This window comes from Ciconia boyciana, chromosome 2, assembly GCF_034638445.1.
Source record: "Ciconia boyciana chromosome 2, ASM3463844v1, whole genome shotgun sequence".
NCBI lineage: Eukaryota > Metazoa > Chordata > Aves > Ciconiiformes > Ciconiidae > Ciconia > Ciconia boyciana.
The window spans coordinates 79,137,354-79,165,210 of record NC_132935.1 but is presented as its reverse complement, the minus strand read 5'-3'; the positions used below and the strand labels follow the sequence as shown (position 1 = coordinate 79,165,210).

Below are 27,857 nucleotides of genomic sequence, written 5' to 3'. Positions count from 1 at the left end.
CTGGAGTTCAGGCAGTCCAACTCCCTGCTCAAGCAGGGTCACCCAGAGCTGGTTGACCTGGACCATGTCCAGACAGCTTTTGAATATCTGCAAGGAGGGAGACTCCACAACCTCTCTGGGCAACCTGTGCCAGTGCTTGGTCACTCCCCTAGTAAAAAAGTGTTTCCTGATGTTCAGAGGGAACCTCCTGTGTTTCAGTTTGTGCCCAATGCCTCTGGGTCTGTCCCTGGGCACCACTGAAAAGAGCCTAGCTCCCTCTTCTTTGCACCCTTCCTTCAGGTATTTATATACATTTCTAAGCACCCCCCTGATGTCAGGTAACACTCACTGTACCACTTGTCCTATTTTTCTATACAGCAAATAGCAAAGAAAGTAAACCCCATTCTGCATGAATTTAAGATGACAAGGCAAAAGGTTTTCAGGTAAGGATCCATGGAGCTGACAGCAGTGAAGGATTTCTAGTAGCTATTGTAAAAAGTTCAATGCAAATTCCAAAGTAAAACGTTGAAAGTTGAGTGGCAAAAGATAGATATTGGGAAAGAATGGTAGTTATAAGTGATTCATGGTAAATAATTAGCAGCAGTTAGATGACAATCAGAAAATGGCAGGAACAGAGGATAATCATTAAAAACAAAGTAGGAGCTAATTGCTGGTATCTAATAATGTCAATCAATTGCTTAGAAAAGACAAGCAGTTGAAATGAAATAGCAATTGCTTAATTGCGATGGATATAAAGAGATGTTCTTGGGTGGCAAAGCAAAGCAGATGGAAAATGAATGTAAAAATGGTAAACTGATAAAGCCTGGTTATACTAAACTGAATCAGCTAAAGTGGCCTAACAGGGAGAGGGATGACTATGCAAGCTGAGTAAACAGGATGAGTAAGGTAGACAACTGAACAAATGTGGATAGAAAAGTCACTAAAGCTGTGGTGTTAAAAACCATTTTTCTGCACTGCCTAAAATTCTTCCAGTGGAGGTGCTGATCTACAATAAATTTAAGTCTATAAATGTTTAATATTAATTTGCTGTAGGTACCAGAATACTATAGATCAGATTGAAAATTACTGCTCTCTGACAAGGGACTGGAAAACAAAAATTGCAGTCCTAAAATCCTTAGTCTTAACTCTAAATGAAAATATGTGCAATGCTTGGGAGCAACCATTACAGTGACAGCAGTGCTGACATAAAGAAAGAAAAAGCAGTTTCTGGTACTAAAGAAATAAATGTGCAATGAATTAAAACAAGATGAGACAAAAATGCCGAGGAAGATAGAGATCCAAGTAAGCCTATTGTCATAAAGCCTATTCCATAGTAACAGTTTTTACAATTCTCTGCCTTTGCTCAAATAACCCATTTGGACATGAGCCATGGGAAGACGTTAGCCTGTTTCAATGATGTGTTTAATCCCAGCCCGTTTTCTGTCTACAGGCAACAGCGGAAGCAAACCTGTCAGCTCTGAGAATTCGTTGATTTCCACTGTGGGCTGGATCTAAACACAAGGATAGAGAAAAAAGCCATTTGAACAAATAGAGCAATTCTAGCTGGTGGATTTTCAAATGCTTCTTGAAGTTGCTGTATTTCCTTCTTTACACTTCCTGTGTTGTAACCTTTCATAAAATACATTGGGTTTTCTTTCCAGTATTTAGCTTAAGGATCACTCACTGAAACTGGTGAAGAAGAAATAGAGTGGCAATATAAAAACACTAAGAAAATATTACTTGGACTAGGTGATATTTGTGACTTAATGAAATTAGGCTTTGGTATCTGGTGGTGGTCTCTCTGGGGGAAGAGACAATCTATGAGACTTTAGCTCCATGTTAATCCTTGTTAGCACCACATAGTAGAGTAGAATTGCATATCTGCATTGCGTGACAGTGTCACAGCTGTAATAGTCTCTAAATAAGATCATGGCTGAATTTCTCCCTGACAGTGTTGCATTTAGGGTTAGGGTGTAATATTCTTACCCTTTTGCTCACCTATTCAGTTCAATGTTGTATAAATGTAAGTGTGAGTTTGTCCAACTAGTTCAATAAAATAACTGTAAAGAGTCTTAAACTCTTTATATTACTAAAAAATACAGCATTCACCTTCTAAACTAAAGCAAGTAACCAAAGCACCACATGCCAGCTTGTTTAAATTTTCGTATTCCATTTGGGAATATTTTTCTGAATAATGTAATACTTACTTAACATGTAAAACAAGTGAGGATTAGGCTGCCCCTTTTTCAAAGATATAAGTGTAGAGTGAATGCTACAAAGACAGACTGTTATATTCTTGCTGTTCATGGAGGCTATGCTCTTCAAAGTAGCAATGTTTGGAACTTTGCAGGTGATTCTATCTATTGTAAAGAAATACAAATAGTTATCTATATATATCAAAATAGTATCAATATAAAAAAGTTTGCCCGTAATTCTGAGGTAAGCTGTGGTTGCCAGTTTTATCAGTCTGGCAAAAGCAATGCAGCTTACCTGGGGAGGAAACAGGCTTCAGACAGGGACTGACTGAGGACTGTATAATGTAAAACAGAGACTTTTACAGACTTTAAAAATGTCTGGTATCACAATTTTTTTTTAATATCTTTCCTTTTCCTATAGAAGTTCAGAATAGTTTGTGTGTGTCTAATTAAATAACATGAGAAGAAAAATATTCCACTGCACTCATTCTTCCCTATGGGAGAGAGGTTGAAAAAACAAACATATGGTACACGTTAATTACATTCCTTCAGACTTTATTTAGGAAGTGTTTTAATGAGATGAATATGACATCAAAACTTACAGAACAGAATATACTTAATAGAAGTATTAATATGCAGAAACCATAATTTATGCTTAAAATGTTAAAAAAATCCTTATAAACTAGGAGACCCACTGCTATAAAAAAAGTCATTTCAAACCCAGATGATGAGTTGAAGAGACTAAAATATGAAATAATCCTTGAGAGAAAACATGTTTTTTCCATTCATTCTTAACATATTCAAAATCTCTGTAATGATCACTTAGCCTTCCTTCCCACAAAGTTCTTTGCTGTCAAAACAATCAAAATATGGACAATGGAATGAAAATAAGGTATTTTAAAACACTGGTTTGAAAGCATACAGTAGATCATCATTTCTGTCAAGCTAGAAAAAGCTTCAAGGATACTGCCTCGAGTGGGCGTAAAAAAGCCTAGCATACCCAGAGGACAAGTTTGGTATTTGGGATTCAGGGTTCAGCTAAACTCTCCTTGGGAAAGGTGACATTATGCCACTCCAGCCTCCTGGACTCCTAAACTGGTGCCCAGTAAAACAGTCAGTATACGTTGGACTAAATCCAGGGCTGCTAGAAGCTGCAATTATTTGTAATAGTATATTACTGTAGTGTCAAATCCCCTGTATTATAGGAATGTGTTACAGATATTGCAAGCTTGTTCTTTCAGAATCCCACAGTAGCTTAACTCAAGTATCTAAGGGCAAACCAGAGTCCCAAGAAAAACCAAACATTAAGTAACAAGGTTTCCATAAAATAAATCAACCAAACTTAATCAGTATTTCATTCCACATCTTTGATTATTGTGATTTTGAAAGTCCCCTTACAGTACTTCAAAAAGCTCACTATTTAAAAAAAAAAAAAAAAGTTAACAAATAGAGATTTAAATGGTAATTTTGGGCAAGTATCATCATGCTGCCATGAATCTCTTTTAACTACCTGCCCCAATTTTCTGCATGTGGCTCCCATGAATGGAAGAAGGATTTATGGCAGAATTAGAATTTATGCATAGAGAGAATTCTTGCTCCATACTTCTAATCTGTAACTGGGTCAGCTTCTTCTCAGAAAAAACAGTAGGAAACCAACAAAAAGTTGCTAAAAACTAAAAACAGTGGAATGACTTTGAAATACAAGCAAGACAATTCTGGAAAAAAATCCATTGTGTGACAAAGGACATCACTTTCTTCTACCAACTTGTTTAAAAACATATTCTCTACATGCCAATAACTGGCAGACAAGTGAGCAAAACATGAGGAACTCTCAGACGTACTTTTGAGTGCAGCAGCCAGCTTCCAAAGTTTAGGCTTTCTTTACAAATGGTTACACAAATACAAAAGAAGAAGTTAAAGGACATTTCAGACCTTGCTAAAATTAAAGCAAAAGAGTGGTAGATTTGGAGCACATAGAAGTATTTATTTGAGAATTGTTCAGTTTTCTGTTTCTGGTGTGTAAAAATATGTGCTGAAATGAAACATTTCATAGGGAACCCATAGCCTCTGAAAAATAAGATATATTCAGTCTAGTACATTCTAACGGTTAAATGTTTTCCACCCCAAAGCCAGGACACACAGTATATGTAGGACAGTAGCACCAGCCTGACAGGAAAACAAATTCACAAGTTTGTTGTTGGCACCAAGGGGATAAAAGGGAACACAAAAAACTTCTGCTTTAATGAAAAGAAGTTTCAAAAGTCCAGGATCTACTAGGTTTTCTCAGATGTTCTTTTAAACTTTTCCAATGCAAAGCGTGCCGGTGTCAGGATCCTCTTCCTCCCAGGGCTAGGCTGCCTGGGCCAACGTGGGCAATGTAGCTGCCTGGCCTTGAGAAGCCTCAGCAGAGGTCTGTCCCTCCTTCACAAGCTCAGACTCTTGCCCTTGGTCTCTGCCTGAGAGATGCTGCAGCCACTGCTGTGTGTGGCCATGTCCTTCATTGAGCCAGACCTGACACTGGCTTGTGGACTGGTCTTCCTAGTCTGACCATGGACCTGCCTTGTCACTGTGGACTTGCCTGATGACCACCAAACTTTGGCTGAACCAGGTTGTCATCACTGTGCCTGCCCTGCTCACCTTGCTCTGGTGCTCTGGGACTCCCTCCACCACCACTGCCTCTGCCTGCCTTCCTGCCATGCTCGGCTCCCAGTTGCCCTTTCTGTACGAAGCATCCCACCCTTGCCACTCCCTGACAGAACTCGAGTTTCTTCACTGTCATCGTGGCTTTGATCCACAACACTTTCTTCACAGGTTCTTTCCCAGGGATATAATCACTATACTGAATATTGGATGTGAGGTGTGACTTAGCAGACAGGAAGCTCTAGGAAAACTGTAGGGCATTGCATAGTCTAAGGGACTGAATCTTGGGCCTAAACAAAGCAATTTGTTATTCTCGTGAACCTACTAAACCCACTTAAAATATCCAAGAAAAAAATGAAGGTTCAAAAGGGCATGGCCATTGTGAACTGGGTAGAAATTAGATCTAATATTTGTGTATCTGCGTCCTGGTGAGTGCACCAACAGAACCAGTGTGCTCAGATGAAAAGCTAGAGTAGGCAATGGGTATTGCTGATGGTAGGGTAGGTAGGTAGATCTTTGGTCTCTTCCACTCTTGGAAGGAAGTTTCCCTTTCCTTTCTGTAAAATGTAAGACACGTCAGTGGAAAGTGCCCTTTAATGCAGTCATGCAGTGGAGCAGGAGAGAGTAAAATTAATTTCCTTTCTTTGGGCAGCAACCCAAGACAGAATCACAGACTCCACTGGGAATAAACCCTAATCCCAAAGGTATGGACAAAGTTAGGATAGCGTTTCTCTCTGTTTTTTTGGTTGAGGTGACTCAATTCAGATTTAGGGAGACAAAGTCAGCACCAAAGTCAGCAGACAAATGATCGAACTATACATAATTTGCCTGAGAATATTCTTACCAAGGATCATGAAATCCACAGTCCCACCCCTACTGTAAGAACTGTGAATACATTGGGCCATATTGTTGGTACAGTGGCAACTCTGAGTAGCGCTGATAATGTTCAGGGCTCATTTTCTTTGACGTTGATGTCAAAAGCTGAGGTGCTTCAGAAATTTAGATGCCTCAAGAGCTAGATGGGGCTAGCTACAGGAGCCTCCAAAGATTTACACCCTGAGCATTGAAATTGTGGTTGGATATCATCTTAGGCATCTGAATCCCAGTCTGGATCTGGACCTATGATATTAGTACCACTAGGCCAATCAGAGTCTCTCCCAAATACACCAGTGTAAGCAGTGTTACATGGAAGGCATGCTGAGATATGGTTCCAGTTATGCAGGAACTGTGGACTGAAGTCCCTGCCTGTCACAGAAGCAAGACACTGATAATCAGCTGTTTTACAGTCTCTCACAGCTCTGAAAGAGATTGGTTGCAATAACCATAGACATGTTTGCCTTTCTACTGGCTCTCCTGTGAGATCTAACTCCAACAGCAAGTCAGAAAAGGTTCTATCTCAGTGAGACCTATGATCCAGGAGTCCTTGTCTGTAAAAGAAGCAAAGTACTGCTTGGCTGATCTCTTGCTGCCACAAAAAGCCCAGACTTTCAAGCCTCCCGATTCCAGGGAGTTTACAGGGAACTCCTGAAGGCTTTCTAAATGGAACTGACATTCTGATGGGGCCAGGCACACTAAGTAATTGTGTTGCAGGGACTAAAAAGTCTAAGAAACTGAAATGCACAATCCTTTCTGGCCCCTAGGAAGTTTGCTTTCTGTTCCTCTGAGGCTTGATCATCAGTTTCCAGCTCTCCACATCCTCTCCTTGAACTGCAGACTCCCAGCTTCTTACTTGCTACTTCCATTTGGAAGCTTCTCTCCCTTCAAAATGCTTTTTCATCCCTTGGAAAATAACCAACTCCCCCTACCTTCAGAGGGGTCCATCTCATTCAGTCACTCTCCTTAAAGAAATGAAACCCAGAGCCCAAGAGGAAACCACTAAGAGACGCTGTCCCTTGTACCAGCCAGTGAGTCAAAGTTGTGATAGAAAGTAATAAAGAATGTATGGAACAACAGGTGTAGAAGGAAAGTATGAGATCGTGGTGGGTTGACCCTGGCTGGATGCCAGGTGCCCACCAAAGCTGCTCTGTCACTCCCCTCCTCAGCTGGACAGGGGAGAGAAAATATAACGAAAGGCTCGTGGGTCAAGATAAGGACTGGGAGAGGTCATTCACCAATTACTGTCAAGGGCAAAAGAGACTTGACTCAGGGAAAGTTAATTTAATTTATTACCAGTCAAATCAGAGTAGTGATGAGGATAATGAGAAATAAAAAACATATCTTAAAACACCTTCCCCCCACTCCTTCCCAGGCTTAACTTTACTGCTGATTTCTCTACTTCTTCCCCCCCAAGTGACACAGGGGGATGGGGAATGGGGATTGTGGTCAGTTCGTCACATGTTGTTTCTGCTGCTCCTTCCTCCTCAGGGGGAGGACTCCTCACACTCTTCCCCTGCTCCAGTGTGGGGTTCCTTGCAATGGAGACAGTCCTCCACGAACTTCTCCAACGTGGGTCCTTACCACGGGCTGCAGTTCTTCACAAACTGCACCAGCATGGGTCCTTTCCACAGGGTGCAGTCCTTCAGGAACAGACTGCTCCAGCGTGGGTCCCCCACGAGGTCACAAGCCCTGCCAGAAAACCTGCTCCAGCGTGGGCTCCTCTCTCCATGGGTCCACAGGTCCTGCTAGGAGCCTGCTCCAGTGTGGGCTTCCTATGGGGTCACAGCCTCCTTTGGGCATCCACCTGCTCCAGCATGGGGTCCTCCATGGGCTGCAGGTGGATATCTGCTCCACCGTGGACCTCCCTGGGCTGCAGGGGGACAGCCTGCCTCACCATGGTCTTCACCACGGGCTGCAGGGGAATCTCTGCTCCGGCGCCTGGAGCACCTCCTCCTCCCGCTCCTTCTCCACTGACCTTGGTGTCTGCAGAGTTGTTTCTCTCACATATTCTCACTCCTCTCTCCAACTGAAGTTGCTGTTGTGCAGCAACATTTTTCTCCTTCTTAAATATGTTATCACTGAGGCGCTACCACCATCACTGATGGGCTCAGCCTTGGCCAGCAGCGGGTCTGTCTTGGAGCCATCTGGCATTGACTCTATCGGACATGGGGGAAGCTTCTAGCAGCTTCTCACAGAAACCACCCCTGTAGCCCCCCTGCTACCAAAACCTTATCACACAAACCCAATACAGAGATTTATCTGAGGAGCCAATCATCATCACAGAATTTTATGATTAGCACACAAAGTTGTGGTCTCAGAATGAAGTTTTCTAATAAAATTGGGGTCGGTACCATATCCCTGGACAGTTGAAAATGCAGTACTTACTTATATTTAAGAAGTCAAGAAAAAAATTACTAAGACAGCTATAGGATCATTAGTATAATCTCAACAGGATGAAAAAGGGTAAGAAGAAGAAAAGTATAACTGAAATCATGAAGTTAAAGAGAGAATGGAAATAATGCAATGGACTTTTTGCCAAAGGTATAGTACACCAGATAACCTAATAGCTTCTTATCTTACAATAACTGATTTTCTAGACTAAGAAAACCAGATTTAAGTCAAATGACAATACTGGAACAAACAAAAATAATTAACTGGCCATTATTCAATTTAACCTGGAAACTGGATGGAGTTTCCTTTTGCTAAGTTTCCTAACAATTTAAATTCAGGACTGGAATTTTTACTTGGGACTTTAAACTTGTTCCTTGTTTTTCCTGTAGTGGTCCTTAAATATGTCTCACATAGCTATTTCAATTAGCAAACCTACTTGAGCAATCATAATGTGAACATCAAGTAGAACTTCAGAAGCTCTTTTATCACTTTAAAAAAACTAAAATTGGGCAACTTAAAACTGTATTGGTAACTTAATGTTATAGCCTACATTTTCTGAGAACTTTGAACACCCTCAATAAATAAGAAATGTGATGACCAAGTGGAAGCATAAGATTATTACCTGAAAATGTCATTTGGTAGAAAGATACTTCAGTTTGTCAAAAGACATAAAATAAATATTTCTATAAACCAAGGTAAATTTGTTTCTATACATTCTTGTAGTCTCCATAGTGAGTAATTAAGCTGTGTGGATAGAATTTTACACCTAACTTAGATTATACAGTCCATGTGCTACCTCAGTGTTTTTTGAGGAATCAGGAGAGAGGGGGAAGAGGGAAAACTGTTTTTATGGATTCTCTTGGAAATTATTGCTTCTTTAGTTTCTAACTTCACCCTTAAAATTTTAGAGATCCATCAGTCAGAGTTATTGCTAGAGTGCTAGACACTCTCATACTTCCTCAGACTTAGAAATCACAAAGAGGAAAATATAAATTGATCAGCAAGGTGGTTAAACAAACAAGCAAGCAGATGATATGTATGGGGAAAAAACCTCTCTAGGTACATAAAACCCCACTAAAAAAAAAAAGGTTATTATCTGAATTAAGCTATTACGTCACTTTTTATTAATTGCTTTTTTCCTTCTTCAGCAAATACTAATGTGGCAAAGAAAAATGTTACCGAACTATCTTGGAAGTAATTAAAAGATATCAATACCTGTTCGTTACATTGCAGGTAAAAATCAGGCTCATCATTGCAGTGATGCTGAAAATAAGGAATATTAAAATACCAGTTCTGCAAGATTACAGAACTACAGCATTATTTATGTGGAAGAGACAACATGAATTTACAGAGCAAACAGCTTGTAGACAGTCACACAATGCACCTCTTGTTCACTTTGAATTGTAGACTAGATCACATTCAAGCACTTATTAAGTATATGAGACGCAGGCTGCATGCCCACTAAACAAACATACAGGGTGAGATAAAATCACTTGAAGCAGAAGAAATATCCCCACTGACATCAACAGGCTCTGGGTCATGTCCAGATACAACATTTCTTGTATGAACAACATTAACGTATAAACATATTCTTGTGTTCACTATCAATAAGTTTGTCAGACATCCCCCAGATGCACAGCATAATGCTAGCTACCGTATCACAGAGCATAAAACACATCTGAGCATCAGTGTTTCCCAGTCTGTATTGCTCCTTCTAGGACGCTCCGCTATTAATATTTCATTGGAGGCCTGCAGATCTGCCTTTGCAATGGAGTTGGGTCATTCCAGATTTGGTATGAAATATTTGGATTCTCAAGTGTCTTGTTGTGAGACTGCTAACAGCATGACAATAGGAATTCTAGGCTACACCACTTATTTCTGTACATTAGATTTCTAATAGATGCTACTGATGGATGTCCTCCCAGATATTGTCCATAAACTATTGTTGTAGCACTGCAATCAGAAGCAGGCCCTATAGATTTACAGAGAAGACATATTTGAGCCACTACACATCTACTAATGTTATTATTATACTGATGAAAATAAACAGCTCAGGTCCTCTGTTATTATACTGTTAATAAATTTAATATTAGCTACATTTGACAAGTGAAGAAGAGCTCATCCCCAGCACACAATGAAATTAAAAACTGCATTCAAACATTCTGCAAATTTTAGCTTAGTCTTGCAAAATAAATCACTGTGACAAAGTAAGAAAAACACTCTCCTACCTTGGAGCAAGAAGAAAAGCTCTCAACAGAGAAAAGTCTTTTTTTTTTTTCTTTTTATTTTGCCCTTCAGTACAGATGTTTTATTTATTTGTACCACACCTAACTGCACATGTAAATTATATTCTGGCCATTTTATCTGGTCTTCATTCTTCTAGGAGCATCTTTGCTGTCTTACATTTAGTTTAGATGACTAGTGTCCTCTGCATTTTAGTAGGGCTGAACTCCTGCAGCAAGAAAACATAAACTGTCATAAAAAAGCAAAACATAAGGAGTCCAATAACAATCTGTATCTAAAAATGAAAGCTCTCGTGAAGAAATTTAGATTATAAGGCTTGGCTTATTATTTGTTGATTCAGGCTATGAGGCCATTCTGCAGTTGTCAGATTCACTGATAAATACACATAATAGCTTATGATACATTTTCAATGCAGAAAGAATGAAAACTTCCTGATTTTGTTTTCACTTTCCAATCACATTTTTCATTGTTTGGTGGTGCCAGAATTGTTGCTGATTGTAATGAGATTAACTAGTATTTTGAAAAAAAGAGGCAGTGTGTCTCAAAAAGAACTTTTGTCCTATACAGCTTGCTTTATCACTAGTTTGAGCTTCTAATGCTAGACATTAAATAATAAGAATACAGACTAGCAGTTTTCCCAAATACGTTTACATCATCAGGACTAAAACTGAGAAGGTTCCTGTCTTTCCTCCTGCCTCCAAGTAACTTGCTTCCTTCCCAAACCCTCCCACCAGAATCAGATGGATTGTAGCCCTGAAAACAACAATCTAGTTGGCTTTTGAAACAAAGAAGTTTCTGGTGAGAATTAGTGTAAGTGCAAATTAATAAAGAACAGAATTAGCAGACACATGGATGAATATGATCTCTTCCCAATGGGGAAGAGTCAACAGGATGTCTGTAAAGGAAAGTCCTTCATAAACCCATTAGGGTTCTCTGAAGGGATTAAAATCAAATGGATAAAAGCCAGTTGCTTTAAAGTAAGCTAAGCACTGCAATGCTGTGCAAGCCAGGAGGGAAGGCCCTTGCTTGCACACAAGTCAGGAAATACACAAGATGAAGGAACAGCCAGTTCTTGCAAGGAAGGGATGAATGGCAACTACAGGATCTGTGCTGTTCCACATATTCATAAATAACCTGAAAAATAATACGAGATCAGAGGTAGCAAAATACGTTAATGACACTAAATTATTTGGAGTAGCAAAAAAGAGGGCCAATTTTAAATAGGGCCTCAGGGAATACATGACATGACAATAAATAGCACATGAATTTCACTGTAGATGAACTGAAAAAAAAGTTTTCTGTTTTTTACACAGAAAAAAAAAGTGTAATCTCATATATAAAATTATGATGAGCTTTGAATTGATTGTCACAAGGAGAGTGGGTTCCAATCCAAGAACTACAGGGCATCATATGAAACCAATATGAGCAATTTTCAAATAAATCCAGTGTATGTGAGCTCAATATGACCAAGTTTCATAACAAACAAAAAGAGAAAGTTCTTTCCACAACTGGAGATAGATCTGTGGAACTCATTGTCAAAGGATGTTGTAGGTGCTGGAGTTTTCCTTGGATTCCAAGGGAGGCTTGACAAGTTCACAGAATAGAAATCTATTTGGTGGTATTAAATACAAAGAAATTTCACCTGGCACTGGAAATCCCTTATCTGAAAATATCTGTAGGCTAGGAACTTATTAGGGCTAAATATATTATATACGGTCACCCTATTCCTACTTTCCCTTAGCAATGTCCTGTGGAAATTGTTGAAGGCAAGATGTAGATCTTGGTTTGCCATTCTCACTAAACACAAACAGTGGGTCAGTTACAATAAGTGCTTCCATCAGTGACAGATCTGTCTTTGGAGGTCCAGTCAATCTGGAAGAGGCCTCCATACCCTCAGCTGTTGTGATGGAGGAAATGATGATAATTTTTTCAAATTGATAACCACTTCTGCATATAAGATGACTTTAACAGACCTCCATCTAATTCACCCAGTGACCCACTATGATCCTGTTATTCATACTAGAATGCATTTATTGCTAGGAGCTGGGAGATTCATGAATCACAAATAAGTAACACTAAGAAGTACATTACCACACTGAGTTTATATGTTCTTGAAGTAGCACCTGACCCAAAGCTTATCTGGTTCAATGAGCATCTATTCCCTGAGTTTTGTCAGCCTTCTAACAGGCTGCAAATCTTGGATTTGTGTGTGTGTGCGTGTGCACGTGCACACGCGTGTATGGGTGTGACTTGAATCCCTTGGGTAAAAATGAATGTAATTATTTAATGTAATTAATGTAAAGAGGAGCACCTCTTTGAAGACCAAGTACTCACTCTGGGCAACATTCTTCTCAGCAGATTGAAAAAAAAACATTCTAAAAACACCTTCTAGTTAGAAGCTGTTTCCGTACTGTTTACTTTGGGCTTGTTTGGTACTTTCAAATAAATATTTTCAATCTAATAAGTATTATCCAAAAATGTAATGATATGATGATAGTTATTATATGTGTATGCTCCAAGCCAGACATTTTACCACTGAATTTCAGATATTTTCCTTTAATGACTTTTGTATTATTCCAGGAAATGCATAACTGTATTAATTCAGTTTCCTCTCTCTGGAAGATATTGTGTAAAAAGGCTGCTTTTTAAAGAGAAGCAATTTGATATGAATACTGATGATTATAAAATCTAAAATAAAGACATTTTTTTCCCAAAGTCCCTAAGCAAAAAAAGAAGCCTATTCTATAAAAATATTGCAAGAAATATCGTTAGGATGAGTTTTGGTATTCTCTAGGCATTAATATTGAACAACATGAAAATATTTTCCATTCGGTGATATCAGGCTTGATGAATAGTTGAAGTAGTAAACTGTTTGAATGTAAAGAGCCTCTCTTCTCCATGGATTGCTGACTTGTTCTGATTGCCTGTGCCTGAGAACAGTACACCAGAAAGCAGCTTGACATTTGACATATTATTTAGACTGCAGTATTGGGTATTTTCAGATCAGGATGCAATTACTTAGGAATTATGCAACAAGCTGGTACCTGCCAGTAAAGAAGAGAGGAAGAGAACTTTGATTTAGGACTGTGACTAGAAAATTAGACCTTTTCTTAGGTCACTCTTTTTTAGGGTCATTATTTAACAAAATATCTCAAGTAAAAAATATCTGACATCGTAGCCCTCCATCCTTCTAGATTAAAAATCAGTTTACAAAGTCTATTTTTAAATAAACTTAAAAAAAAAAAAATTAGAACACAGAACACAAACACTTCTGACAAAAATTGAAAGATCATACTTCAATAGTTCACGGTTTACATCCTAGTGGGACATAAAAAGCACCATTGTAGTTCTGAGAGTGGATATGCACAAATAAGAGTACAATATGCTAGCAAAACTGCCTGTGAGATATCTATTTTGCTTCTCATTATGGCCTGAAAACCCACCTAGTTGATTTAAAATATGCAGAGATTAAAAATGACTGCTCTACCTAAATAGAGTCAGTGGAAATAGCAGAAGACATCTGGGATATTCTCATTAATTATTCGTTGAGCAGTTCTTTCCACCCTAATTTATAAGGACACTGTCACAGACGGTGATCCAAAGTATGACTTGTTTTTGTTCTTCTTCCAGTGAAATAGATGTCAATTTGTTTCCTTTTTTTTTTTTCTTGTTTGACACTCATGCTTCTGATTAGGTGTTAGCCTTGATATAAGTATGTCATCTGGTTTACATACTTTGTGATATACATGAGGAACTCCAACTATAATTTTCCATGGTTAGTCATAATGTAGAACACATCAACTCAAAATAGCTTCCATTTGGCTATGTGCATTTTTGAGCAGTTAAAGCATTTAGGAATGGTTACCAGAAATGCTGATTCCGTTTCTCCAGAACAATTACTTCCGTTATCTATGCAATGTTTTGGCTTATGTTTTATGTTCTTCTGTATGTTGAAGGTGACATACTGTCATGACATTTTTTGCTTTTGTTTTTGTAAGAGCTAGGCTATTTCTTCACCTTATTTTAATTCTGGGTTGTACGTTTTTTGCTTTTCAGGACACAAAAATGCTATGTAAGAGCCCGTACATATCTGAATAGTTGAGATAAGCCATACTAAAACATGGAATGCTGCTTCTGTATTTCAGTAGCACTCAAAAATATTAACTCCCAAAATTTTTCCGTAATTTACAAGTAGCCGTTAAACTTTTAAAGCCTCCTTTTTGCCACAGTTTTATTTTTCTCAGTCTTGTCTGCTTTTTTTTTAAAACAGTGAAATCTTACAAGACCAAAGGAATATAGTTTGCCACTTGGGATGCAATGCTTTCGTCACTGAAACCTGTTGCAAAAGTATAGCTGAATTCGGGCGTCTGCTGCTCAACATGTCATTTCCTAATGATAGACTTAAAATACCAATGCTTAGTTTGAATGGCTGGACTACAGACAGTGAAAATGGAGGAAGGGAACATGTTTATCAGAAGAGTATCTCCATAGCATGTGAGAGAAATTTCACTCCAAAGATAAACAGACACCACCTCTGGTATTTTTTCTTCTGATTAGTAAATCAACAGTGAACCTGATTTATTATCAGACATTGGTCCTGGGAGGATGAAAGCAAGAAAACTGCAGTACCTTACTCCAGGGCAAGCATTAAAAAGTCACTTGCAGAAGAGAGAAGAAATGAGAAAGGCTGAATGACCCTGATATCATGAGCATCAGGTGGCTGCAAATCAGACTGGCCTGGAGTTCTAATTGTGAGGTTATCAGAGATAAATCAGTTTCACTGATCAGTAGCTGCTTGGAAAGAGTGGAGTCATCAATGGAATGTCATAATGCTGATGACCTCACATCTCCAGAGGGTTTAGTGAGGATTAATTTCAACCTGTCGTTGTCAAAATGGTGATACAAGAGAAGAGGGACAGTTAACAGTGTTTTTCCAGTTTTGCTACCACTTTACAAGGTAAGATGTAAATCTAATGGATCTCTTCAATATATTTAGAAAGAAGAGATGGCTGTTCATCCTCTAGTTCTCCTGAAATTTCTCCCTTCTATATATCTGCACGTGCCTACATTTGTGTGAGGGAAAGCGGAAGGGGAATCTCAAAATCTGGGCTGATCTTCCTTTAGTTTTCAAAATCTCTGAAGTTCAGATGTGTCTGGATCATGTTTTTGTTTTGATTTATGACTCTGTGTAGGTGGAAAGGTGCAGCTGCTCTGAAATTCCAGTCAGGATTCTGGCTTAAATCTAGGTTCTCTGAAGTGAATGTTTTTTGAATTGGGCCAATTTCTAACTTGTGAATTTCAGCAGCTGTGGAAATGAAACATCTTTAAGACAATAAGAGACAGATGACATGGAGAACTCAGGGTTGCCTTGTAGCTAAGGCCAAAATGAGATGGGAATAGACGAGTGTCAATAAATACCCATCAAAGAGCAGTGTCCAGAGAAAAAGAGAATTGCTCTCACTTTGATGAAGGGATAGGAGTAGCCTGAAGCCAAGTATAGAGATATATAGCTGAGATAAGAAAAGGTAGAGATTCCATCACTTATTTTAAGGTTTTGAAATTCTGCACAGGCTGATTAATTTCACTGCAAGACAGTACATGCCATGGGAATGTAAGGGCAGCTTACAGAGAAGATGGTTGTTCAGGTTGAGGAAAGAGAAAAGAATTATTTCCTAGCTTATACATTCCCTTCTTTTTCTACATGGGTCATTTTTATTCATACCACCACCACCACTACCCAAATCCCTTCTTTGCTATCACAACTCAGCCCTTGTACTCTTATGCAAGCAATAAGGAATTTCTTATTTTCTGATTCAAAGACTGCACTAGTTAACTTCAGCAGGTGTCAGGAAAGATGTCCTTTTCCTCTGATCTTAACATGTCAGTTGAACTATAACAATTTTTCCATAGTTTCCTCTGAACACCAGACATCCACCTATGTGATAAGAATACATCCGCTCAGCCACAGGATCCACAGAGTTAGTTGTGGAGCAGTCATGTCGCTTGATCATTCAGTTACCAGCAAGCCTTGCTTCTTCAAGTATCTGGGATACAGAATTACACCAGCAGAAACTATGGCAAAGGTAATGCAAGTCTTGGCTGTGGGACAAAGTCTCTCATTGCAAGATCAGCAGCAATGCCAGGTGTTCCAGCCTCCCAGTGCTCAGCTCTTTCAGCCAACATGACTATTTTGGGGTCAATATATGGCTGCCACCAGGGAGCTGATCTAGCTCAACGTGTACACACAAGAGAACAGCAACTGTTGTCTGAGCATTCTTCTTCCCTTAGTACACACAACTGAAGGATGAAGTAGAGTATTGCATATGGTGAGCTGCTAACCTGAGGGAAAGGACAGAGGTTCCCCTCTCTTAGCTAACAAAGACAGGTGCCCTGAGTCTTCTAGTATATTTGGAGACATGGTTGTGTTGCTAATCACTTGCATATGCTGGCAGTGCTTGGAAACTATTGCTGGACAGAGGTCGTGCTACAGCTCTCGGAGAGGCAGTAGTGTCAGTGTTGGAGGATATTTTGTCTGCCATATGAGCAATCACTTACAGTTAATAAAACTGGTCTGTAATTCAAATGATTTATGGGGGGTGGGGGTGTGACTGCCAGTCTTCTCAAAATTGCTTGAAGCTCATTAACAGGGAATTCTTGTGGTTTCGATAGCAACTGCTCTGTGGCGTGGATGGCTGGACATTTCAAAACATTTTCATTGTGAGTTGCAGGTCCCTCAGGTCTTAGAAATAACTTTTATGAGGATTAAAATACACAAGAGCTCTAACTGTTATGACTGTTGTTTACTCTTGGAATCAAGAAGTAAAAGAAAAAATGAATGTAACACTGTTCCTCATCTCTGGTTTTATTAATTATAGTATTAATTCCCATGAGTAGCTTGGATTTTTAGGAGTATCTTAGGTCAAAGTAGTACTTGCATAGGAAAAATGGCAGGAAAAATTATTGCAGATAAACACAGCATAAGAGTTTATATACATTTAAATGACTGATCTGTTAAAAGATTTTTATCATCAAATGAGGATATTTAAAGAGTATGAGAGTTCAGTGCTTCACTCTTAGCAAATGAAAAATGAGTCTAAATATGGAAATTCTCTTATATAACTTCAGTCACTGAAATGTTGTTTCACTGTTTTTAATGCTAGTTCTATTAGCCTTGTATGTGAAGATTGACAACATTTATTTTAAAATATTGGTTGTGTGGGATTTTTCATTCCATTAACTTTTCAGGAGAAAAGCTACTCAAATGAAAATGAGTTTGATAGCCTAAAAGCTGAGAATCCACAGGGAATGTCAGCATTGTGGGACTGGGATCTGTGCAGAGTTCCCGGGGCTAGACTGGGAATTGGAGCAATACTGCTGCATTACTGTGGTGCTCCATTTGAAACAAACAGTTGACAGAATTGATAACCAAAATTCCTTTTTTAGGCTTTGCTACTGCCAATGTTCCTCAAGGGAATAAAGCGTTGTCCTCTGTGCAGAGCTGAGGAATGGTCTCTCATGGCAGCCTGTGTGGGAGCAGGGTAGTACAGACAACCCTCCCCATTAGCACAACTGCGCCTCAGAGGATGCTGTAGCTGAAATGGTGTAGCAGAGAACTCATGCACACACGAAACAGGATTTGCAAAGATTCTTAGCATGACCGAGAATGGTTTATGTGGATGTGCTAAATGATCCTGATGCAGTTTCTATCTTTTTGTTGCCTAGCAAAAGGATATCTTTTCTATTAGATGGTTATTTTTGAAATACCAGACATAATAAGTATTCCTATTACATCTTCTATCAAAATCTACCACAGTCTAGATGGAGGCAACCAATTCTCATAATTCCTTTAAAAAAAAGACCCAAAACATAAATCTTATATCAGGTAAACCTATTGAAGTCTTGGGAAACCCATTTCTTCTCTTCCTGTCAGAATGCAGAAGTTTACTAGTCTGAATTCTAGAATTGAAAAAAAAATTATTCTCTACAGCAGTAATCTAGTCTCATTATGTAAAACATGGTGAGATGCTCCAAGTTGTAATTTCTGCTTAATAAACCAATTTACATAACATAGTTTAATTAAGACATTCTGACTGTCAAATACATTTTCATTATCCTTCTTTCAATTGAGTTGTCTCTCTGACTACTCTTTTCCCAATGAAAGCCCATTATCCACTAAGAAGATGACCTGAATCCATTTTGTCTGGCTGGTTTGAAAAAAAGCTCACCATAGAATCATAATGATATGACTAACCAAAGTGTACTGGCACAATGGAAAGTTCATTCTACCGTCTTCTTAGCTTGGGAAGTTTTATGCTAGAAGTATGAAATTTCCGCAGAGATTTCTTTACTGAGCTATTTATTCTAAATTTGACTTAAGGACCAATAATTCAAGTAAAGCATGATGGTTGTTCTCCATTTCCTCCCTGTCCAGCTCTCTTCTCCAGTATGGAGATGTCCTTGTCCAGACAGCCTATAGATGAATGGCCCACTCATTTCAGCTTTGGTGTGCTGGACGGAGAAGCGGGGTCAGAACCTGTGTACTTTCCACTGTTCTGTACTCCTGTGAGCATGCAGAAGACTAGAGAACTTGCAAGGTTAGGTTAGCTAGTCTGGTTATCTAGTGCTAGATTGTAAAATACAAATGTATAGTATCTGATTTCTTTTACTGCCTGAACTACTGTTTACACAATATACTGTGTATAATTTTTCTCCATGCTTCCTAAACTAAAATGAAGATTGATTTGTATCAAACATGTCCAAAGTGAAAGTGTCGATATAGCCATCTCCATAACACTGTGACGCACCTTGCTGTATTTCCTGATGAGAACTGAAGCACATGGGAAGGTCATGGCCTAGCGCTGCCTCGAGCATGACATACAGTTCACATCACAAGGAAAAATAAGTTTGGATTATCGTGATTCAGAACTTATTCTGGATTTAAGTCTTCCAGGATCGTTTTTTGTCTCTCAGTCTTTGTGATGTCAAAATTTTGTGATGTCAAATTAGGTGTCTGGAAACATCAGGATAATCCACATACTTGAGTGCAAGTCTCTCCCTTTGGTCACTACGTCATTATTCCCATGGAGCTAAGCTTAGAGCTATTCAGCGCTGTCTCCTATAGCGTTACCTTTTCAGAACACAACTCACAAATTAACTAGCTGAAAGATAAGCTGTATTTTAGGTGAGTCACATAATCTTTTTGCTATAATTACAGGAATTCTCCAGACTCACCAGAAAGACTTATGAACTAGATTAGACTATGAAGATTCATGGACTCTAGCAAATTCCCAGCCCCGAGAAAATGATATTTTTTTTTCATCTGCTCGCTGAAGAATTAAGGAACTGGTGAATAATTGCCCTTGTTGATCAGTCTCACTGACAAGCTTCAAAGAGCAAATGGATTACAATTACTAGTCATGTTCCTCAATGCACTCCTAGAACGTACTGAAATCCAGCAAGGGGTACAAGCACCCAGTTTATAGTAGAAAAAGCAAAACCTCCACTAAAATCTGCATAAGAGTCATAACCAGACTTTAAATACCAAACCCTATGATTTTTTTTCAGTTAGGATTCACATCTTTAAAATACATCAGCTGTACCTCAGACAGATGTTATTTGCAAGCATACAGTTAATCTGAACTAGCATTATAGCTCTCATGTCAACTGGCAAGACCACAGTAAAACTGGTCAAGCTGATTGGGAGCTGACCAACCATCAGACATAGTTAGTTATGGAAACTATGTCACTGGAAAAGAAAAAGACTAAATGACAAGCATGTTTTCCATTAAGAGTGGCTTTTTACAGAATAAGTGGAATTCAAAGTCTGAAAGAGAGAATAGTCAGCGGGCAGGTCTATGTGTCTTGCAAGGACTTCAGCCTTTATGAAATGCCACAGTATTGGAAAGACACTATTACAATGAGTTGCACTTGTTGTGCTCCCAAGATCATTTATGTTCTTGGAAGAAATGGCAATTTAGATGTTCAGAAAGAAACATGAAAGAGGAAAGAGTAAGACTATGTTTTTGAGTAACAGAATAACCAGGATGGAAAAGGTGGGTATAAAATACGTATGAATCTCAACTCTCTACTCTGTCTTCGTAGAGACTACCTTCAGGGATATTAGATTGTTTTCCTTCTATTAGTGGCAACTTTACAGTTAAGATAATTCCTTTTCTTCACTGCTGGCATCAAATCATACTGTTCAAATGTACTGCAGGGGTTTGTGGTCAAGCCTGAAGAGACTTTCCAAAGCAAAAATTCTAGTTTGCATATTGCCAGCATGAGTATATTCTATGGACTGAAATAAAATACCTGTCACAGGCTTGCATTTCACATGAGCAGCTTTTTCCTCTTTAGCCTTGACTCCTAAAGCCGCTTCTGCAGTCAGCTTTACTATCAGTGCGCTGATTTAGAGAAGTTTATTATTGTGTTCCTGCAGTCACACAGGAAATATTGGATCTCCTCTGTCCCAAAGGTGTGATACCCTTTTCACAGGTAGCAGTGCAAGGGAAAGAACAACTTCTATGCATCTGGCTGAGAACAGTGGTTCACAAGCTCTGCTCCCCTTTCTCTAGAATAAAATCTAATATCACCCTGCAGCAGCAGCACCTGCTTCTGGAACATTTGCAAGCCTCTCCAAGTTGGTACATTGCCTTTTCTAGCTTGGCTGGTAAATTAAAGTAGTGCTTATCTTTATGGTCAAAGTAAAGCCTTTCATGTACTATAACAAACAATCCCATATCCAGTCATCTCGTCTAGTCTTCAATCCAGACTTGGCTTTGCATCGTGCATACTCAGTAGGACACATCTCTTCACACCTTTCTCTGGAGGTGTTATTCTAACCGGCTGGTATTGACTAGACAGCTTTCTTCTCTCTGACTGATTAATCTTTACCAGCTTAAGGGCTTCACTTACTTCGCAGCTGCTCAGTTGAACTTCCATTGACATTTTCTGGTATTTCCAAATGGAAATCTAGCCTGGTACCTTGTGACCTGCAGGATTTGTTATAGGCAGGAGAATTTTCAGAATGCAAAGTTTTAGCACGGTTGTCTGTACTGCATTTGAAATGAAATGGTGACTGTGGGGAAAGTGATTGAGCTGTAAACTGCATAGACATTTTTTTCTGTTTTCTACCTCTTATCCTTATTGACCACTTTTGAAATGCATTATGGTTTTTACCATATGTTTTCATGCTCTTCAATCTATACAATTCCCTGTCTGAGTAGCACCTTGGTATGTGTATTCAACTTCATCCCATGGCACACAAGATTTCTTCCAACACTTTTGGAAACACACCTGTGGTTCTAGAAATTCCTTAAGCAATGCCTATTTGTCTTGTAAATATGAATTCTTTGAATGAAATGTTAGCTACTCTTTCAGTCTAGGACTGTGATCTAAATCTCATCCATTTCTTATTCTGAAGACTTATGTAACCTAGGTGGTGCTGGAACAGCTTAATAGTAGGATACTTGGGTCCTAGACTATGAAGAGACATTGCTAATGGTTGTTTCAGAAAGGCTGGATGTTCATAGTTATTCAAAAACACATTCACAAAAAAGATGGAAAGGACTTTAGATTGAGTGAATCAATTTCAACTCGTATTCTGCTAACAACAACAGCAAAGGATTGTTTTAGAGTAAGGTAGGACTTAAGACAGCGTACCATAAAAATATTAAATCTATAACAGCTGTTTGGCAGGTCTGGTTGGCTGTGCACTGGGTAGCCTAACACAAGTTTAAGTAAGCCATTTTTGGTTTGCCACTTCTTTCTTTTTGGCACAAGGCAGTAAGCAATGTATAGGCATAATGAGAATCAGGAAACAATGAACAAATAAAATCTGGCAATGGCCTGACAATTAATGTAAAACTGTCTTTATGATTCATCTCCACCACAGTGGCTGAACTAAGTGAATTTCCAAAGCCATCTTAGTCATGCTGTTTTATCTAGTTTGAAACATTATCTCTTACTGTCTCCTGATGCAGATGCTTTTCTGCAGAATGTCCTTCAGAAATGATTTATCTGAAACTTTAATTGGCTTTTGTTGGTAGAAAATGACAGCTACATGAAAATATGCTAGATAAATTACTGTTAGACAAATAGAGGAATCTGTGGCTGACCTGCTACTGAAAAAAAAGTTTTGTCAATTTTCACATTTGAAGGCAACTCTCTAAAGATTAAATCTGTGTGAAGAGCTCCTCTTCAACAATTCAAACTATGCCTGAGATCTTAATACACCTTGCTATTTTGTTGATTCATCAGGTTTCTTCTGGTCTTAAACTGTGGGTTTCTCTTTTTATATGTAGGATGATGAGTTGTCCTTTTTTTTTAACTAGCCCATGGAATGGATTTATTTCCTGCAGTAGATTTTGGTGAGGACATTAAGTTGCTGAATTGTCATGGTAACAAGAAGTAAGTAGTAGCTGATGGAATAGCGAGACAGGCTTGTATTAAGCTTGCTATCAATATATACAAATGCATTAGATTTTGAACATTTTCGGTTCCTTTCATGGAATAATACTGTGAGGTAGTTTATGTTACATGGCAGATTTACACTCTGTGGACTATAAGGGGCAATAAATTTCAGAGGAACAAGTGTTTTATTTTTATATGTGGAGAACAATATAACTATGTGGAGAACGATATAATTGTACGACTAGTACAGCAGACTTTTCTCTGTCTGACATTGAATTCAAGTGTGCGACTTTATGTGAAGGAGGCACTACCTTTCATGATCCTTACCTGCTGATAGAATCATTTGCAGGCTTCCTTTTCCAATCATTGACATGGCTAGCAGCTCATCTGTCTGCTGGTTAAGGTCTTCTCTGCTTCTTTCTCTCCACTACGTAAGAGCCATAAAATATCTTCTTATCTTTTCTTTTCTGGATACAGAAAAATAAAATCTGCTTTCAACAGCTGTTCAAGACTCCATGTGCTTGTGAAAGTAATAGCTGATAACACCCACCACTGTGAAAATGACTATGGTAAATTCAGTGTGGCATACCTGCTAATCCAAACCAGAATGTGCAGGCAAGTTCTGCTAAACCATAGTGTTTGATGCCATGCCTGTTCAGCAGGCTTTTTGCAACAAGTAATGCTTCAGCTGGTCCCAACAATACTGTTGCTCATCCAAACCCCTCATCAGACACAGGAAATGAGCCTTGCATTGATTTGAGCAAACATTCAGATAAGCAAAACAGAAAGCTACTTAACCATCTCTTAGAAAAAGATAAAGGTAAATCATATTTGCTCTTTGTCTAAGGTAGAGAGGAAACAAATTAAAAGAAACTAGAGCCATAAACACTTTACACAGAAGCTGAGAACAAGGAAATTCTGTGCAACGTATGTAAGAGAATATACATGGCTTTATGCTGTCTTTCTGAGTTTTACATTTCTGGATGGCTCTAGGAGGCACATCTTCTAGGCACATCTCTGCCCAAAATCTTTGCTCTGATGCCCTGTCAGCTCTGAGATGAGGAGGCCCTGCCCTGTCCTTTCTAACTTGTTGGTAAAGCACATCTTGTATTTATCTGTTGGACTGCCAGTCCTGGAAGAATTCCCACAAGAATGTCCTTACGGCAGCATTTTACCTACTGAGAAAAGGTTGCAGTAGGAGTGAGAGTATTAAAATGCAGGATTTCTCTTTACTGTCTTATAGTGGCTAAGTAAACAGAGCAGTGTATTTTCAGAAAGGTGTCACACTGCTAAAAAATACTGATTTCTACTGCTGAGAGTAATTGATTATTTCTTCATAAGTAGCGCTCCTTCTCTTACAAGCGGTTGTAGATGTCTGTTGATGTACCAAAAAAAGTCTAACTGATCCTGTCATTTTGTCTTTACAAGTTGTGTTGCAAGTTCTTTTCTATGTCATCCTCTACCAAATTTGAGTTCTAAGAATCCAATAGTAAAATATTTTCTACAAGCTACATATAATTCTTGTTGCATAGTTCCTGTGTGTGGGAAACTTCCACTGCAATTTATTTTAATTATAAACATTTTCAGTGAAAGCTCATGAGAACAGATACAATTAATCCAAAAGATATGACATTAAAATGTTACTTTTTTTGAAAGAGTAACCTGCTCTTAGAAGAGACAGACCTTTTATTTGCACATAGCAGAATGGGGACCCAAACAGTTTAGAGACCCCATGTAGCACTGCAGTACAATAGACAACAAACTGAAAATCTGAGGACAGGTTTTGTCTCTCATCTTCAGAGAAATTGTTTATCAAAATTTTCATGTGCACATACTCTTTTCCAACTCCATGTTTTATTTCAGAGAGAGTCTTGTTAATGTGGCCATTTTACTGAAATTTCATTTTGGCTGGAAGTCACAGTTCCTGCATATGTACAGATGAACTCTGCAGCACTGACATAGAAAATCCAGAATTTTGCATTAGACCTGCTGCTATGATGTGTATTCAGTTTACAACTCTGCAGTAAGTGCTACAGATACATTGCATTGACACCATGTGAATAGATCAATTGTCTAGGACATGCACAGTAGAAATGGATCTCAAACATGCTATTACGCATGCTCTTCAGGAAGCAATTATACATTTTTCTGCTTAGAAAACCCAAAGCAGAAATATAGCAGCATTACTTTGTCTACCTGCAAAATTAATATCTAATCTTTCCTATTTGTTTCCACATGATATCTTCTGTTTCCCCCCACCCATCCTGACTTGTCTTCTCATTCATGAGCTATAACTGCTCTTTAATATTATAAGCTGCTTTTGTATAGGAGGTTCTCATAGAGTACATGTTTCTACACTACCTAGAATAGTGCAGACCAATATACCTGAGATATTTATGTGCAAGTACAAGCCACTCTTTAAAATAACAATGAAGCTTTTATCATTCCTCCCCTTCCAAAACTAACTTTCAGAACTGGAGATTAGTATTATATTATTTGCAGGTAATAGGAATCTTTTTGTCAGCATGGGCACATTTCAGTACTTTATCACCTGAAGTACTCAGGAGCATTTAGCAATACACAATTTGTGGTTTGTTGTTTGTTCAGTATTATTAGGAAAGAGCAAGATGTTTATCAATAAATAGGCCAGTGAGCTAAATGTCTAAAGCCTCATAAATTAGTTAAAAAGAAATCAGATCTGATCTTTAGTGGATCCAATTCCCACTTCATTAATTGCTAATTGTCTTGACAATAAAAATATCAGTTTGAATAACAAGAAGTGAATTACAATAACTGCTCAAACGTCTGTTTAGATAAGCATGAGAAAACATAAGTAACTTACCATAAAAATTACAGTAAAAATGTATTCAAAATCCATTGGCATAAGTATTAAGCTAGAACTGTTTTTCTTCATGCCAAAGAATATTATATTCTATGGAAAATGCCTACAACAGGAAAAAAGCTATCTCTGGTAACAGCAGAGTAAAACACATTGTGATGATCACCCTTGTAGTTTTGAATATTTCAGCTAATTTTCTACTGTCATGGTAATAAATATTTAATTGTGTGGAAGGAAAGAGAAAAATAGAAGTTAATTAGATTTGCATCATCCAGGAACTTTTTGCTGTTATTTTTAATTTCTGCTGTCTAAAGCAGCTCATAAAACTTTACAGCACAGTTGAGTCTGATGCTTTTGTGAAATGCCATTTCCACTCCCTATTTAAATGTGAAAATCTATATTAATGCCACAATTGGAGTGAGGATTTACACAGTAACAACTTCAGCACATCTAATGTTATGTTCACATAATAAGACTTTTCTTATACCCTAACCTAAACTGCTAATGAATAGTTGTTTTGAATTCCAGAAAGGAGCTGCCTTTTCAAATTCAACTAAAAGATTCTTGATTCTTCACTGTTCAACAAAGATACTGATGCAAGTGCTTGGGGAGGTGGTAAACCCTCATTGGAGTCATCATTTTGATTTGCTGCTGGAAGTAAAACCCTTTTCCTAGTGTGACATGATTTCCAATCCTGTGCAGTGTGAAAGCTTTCATGATGAATTCAGAGTGAACAATTTCTCTCTACTCCTCTTTTTGACTCTGACTTCAATTTGTTTTCTTAAAGAAAAAGAATAAATCTCACCTAGGCCTGCGTTCCAAATGTCATTGCACGTGTGGTGGCTTAAGGCTCCTGTAGTTTAAGATACCTCATGAGAGAGTACAAATGTTGGACAAAACTTGTCTAGATAGCCAGCGAAATTCACTGCAAATGTTGTCCCTCACAACCATTCATCTCGGCTCTCATTTTCTTTCTACGAACAAAGACATGTCTTCAGCACAGTGAACACCAGCCTGTGACTCACTTATTTTAATGTCTTTGGCATTTTGACTCAGTTTTTCAGATTGTCAGACTTGCAGACTCATGAATAAGCTGTAGCTGCAGCATGTGGAGTTCCAGGGGAAAAGTTCTTAAAATTGTTTTTTTTTCTTTCCTTCCCACTTCAGATCTTAAGTATACATAATCACTAGCTCCAGAAAAGCATTTTGACATCATTTTGCTGCTCAGCTGTCAGGTTACATTCAGTACAGAGACCAGCATTTCTTATCTCAGCATCTTTGCTGCGCACAGCTTGTGGTCACAAATTGAAAAATGCAAAGTAACAGGTATTGTTTGTCTTTAGAAAATATTCATTATTCTTTTTGGCTCTCCATTTAACACTGTGTTTTCATTTCACAGTGTTATTATGTTTCTAGCTATGCCCTTAAATATGAAAATAGATGTAAAAGAAGATAATTTATTTCTTCCTCTGGGGTCATGCAGTCCAATATCCCACTAGAAGGCAGACAATCACCAACACAACCGGGTTAACCATAGCTTTGTCTGGCTAAGTCTTATAACCCCCAATGACAGAGATGCTGCTCCCTTTCTGGACCACCACCAGTTCCAGAGTTGTATGACACTCCTTGTGAAACGATGAGAGGAGACTAGACTATCATCTCACACATAGCAGCAAGTTTCAGGGCCAGAAGACCTGGACAGATGACTTCAAATAGCAGCTAGCACATTGTATGCTTGCCTGCTGTCAGTTATGACAGCATCTTTTTTTTTTTAAAAAAGGAGTTGTCCAAAAAGTGCTTTTCTAAGGCTAAATTTAGAATAATCTCATTGTTAACCCACTGTCATCCAAAAATGAGGAAAAATAAATTTGCCATGCTATGTGTAAGGAAGACATGCAACTGCAGACGTACTGAAGCAAAAAATGTTTTGAAATAAATTTTGACTTTCTTTTTCTCTACTAAATTCTCTTTTCATCTCATTTCAGTCAGGTAGGTCAGGCATCTGGATCAGCAGTGGTACAAACACTGCTGTACTACTGATATGGAAAGCAACAGTTTCAGTACATGTTTACTTGTTCAGTCAAGAATAATGACTTTTTTATTGTTGTTTTTTTCTCCTACTGGTGTTGAAAGTGAACAGAACCCTACTCAGATTGTTTACAGAATAAGAGAAGAGAATAATTTATTTCAATGTAGTTTTGGCATTATCCTTTTTACAGTCCCATGTTTATGAAAGTTAGTGGAAGAGAAGAGAGAGAATATGAGAAAAAGTGAGACACATC

The 27,857-nt window shown here is 38.4% G+C and overlaps 1 long non-coding RNA gene across 1 annotated transcript; it reads right to left on the bottom strand.

Moving 5' to 3' along the window:
* Positions 1-10,403: 10,403 nt before the first annotated feature.
* Positions 10,404-26,535, bottom strand: LOC140646984 (uncharacterized). The gene is made up of 3 exons (XR_012040626.1): positions 26,381-26,535; positions 23,064-23,203; positions 10,404-10,533 (listed from the first exon to the last, which is right to left on the bottom strand). It is a non-coding gene; the product is annotated as an uncharacterized lncRNA (long non-coding RNA).
* Between the last annotated feature and the right edge of the window lie 1,322 nt (positions 26,536-27,857).